Source organism: Nyctereutes procyonoides, unplaced genomic scaffold, assembly GCF_905146905.1.
Source record: "Nyctereutes procyonoides isolate TBG_1078 unplaced genomic scaffold, NYPRO_anot_genome, whole genome shotgun sequence".
NCBI classification, from domain to species: Eukaryota; Metazoa; Chordata; class Mammalia; order Carnivora; family Canidae; genus Nyctereutes; species Nyctereutes procyonoides.
Genome location: NW_026575036.1, coordinates 11,466,517 through 11,467,763, shown reverse-complemented (window position 1 = coordinate 11,467,763; position 1,247 = coordinate 11,466,517). Strand labels below are relative to the sequence as shown.

General features: G+C 45.5%; 1 pseudogene; it reads left to right on the top strand.

Annotated features, from left to right (window-relative positions):
• The first annotated feature begins 522 nt into the window (after positions 1 to 522).
• On the top strand, positions 523 to 998 carry LOC129505493 (teratocarcinoma-derived growth factor 1-like; annotated as a pseudogene).
• The last annotated feature ends 249 nt before the right edge of the window (positions 999 to 1,247 follow it).

Here is a 1,247-nt window from a genome sequence, read left to right as displayed (position 1 = left end):
AGCCCCGGTGGCACAGTGGTTTAGCGCTGCCTGCAGCCCAGGGTGTGATCCTGGAGATCCCTGATGGAGTCCCACGTCAGGCTCCCTGCATGGAGCCTGCTTCGCCCTCTGCCTGTGTCTCTGCCTCTCTCTCTGTCTCTCATGAATAAATAAATAAAATCTTTAAAATAAAGATAAAGTTCAGGATATTAAAGTCATACAATGCAACAAAGATGTAGAAATGAACTAGTGCTTTAATTTCAATTAAGACATTTAATTGGCCTCTCCTAGGCCACTGGCTGGGCTGGCTCCCTGGCTAAGGTCAAAGCATTCCTGAGGACCCAGCTCAGTAATGAGCCCCCAATCTCTCAGGACATCCTGCTCCTCCTAAGACCTTCTGGGGAAAACATCCTTCTCTGAGATACTCTTTTTGCTAAATTCCCATTTTTCATTTCATGAAATTCATGGTTTCCTTTGGGTATTTTAGCAATGTCCATGAATGAAAGCCATGCTGACATTTTTTCCCCTGACTTGTTAGAAGCTATGGACCTCAGAAAAATGGAGTGCTTCTGTTGCAGGGTGATTTTGATTATGGCCATTTCCAAAGCATTTGAATTGGAATTAGTTGCTGGTAAGGAGTTAAACAAAACTTGCTGTCTGAATGGGGGAACCTGCATGCTGGGATCCTTCTGTGCCTGCCCCCCGCCCCATCCTTTTAGGGTTGCAACTGTGAGCATGATTCTCTAAAAGAGAGCTGTGAGTCTGTGCCCCATGACACTTGGCTGCCCAAGAGATGTTCCATGTGTAAATGCTGGCATGGCTGGCTACACTGCTTTTGGCAGACATTTCTACCAGAGTGTGATGGCCACGTGATAGATGAGCATTTCCTGGTTTCCAGGACTCCAGAATTAACACTGTCTTCGGGCACCACTTTTTTGCTAGCTGGCATCTGCCTTGCTCTACAAAGTTACTGTTGGTGGACACTTGCATATGCAATATTTGTCATGAAAATTTCATAACCTGTAAAGGCTGTCACTCCAGTGTCTTAACTAGAGATGATCATTTGGTAATTTCCTTGAAATAGTGAATAGATTTTCATCATGGTCCCTAACGTTACCTTAAGGTACCAACTACTTTCCTCTGCCCTGCCCTCTCCAAAAAACGTCTTTAAAAAAATGTCAGCCATAGGGGCAGCTGGATGGCTCAGTTGGTTAATCGTCTGCCTTTGGCTCGGGTCATGATCTCAGGGTTCTGGGATTGAACCCCAC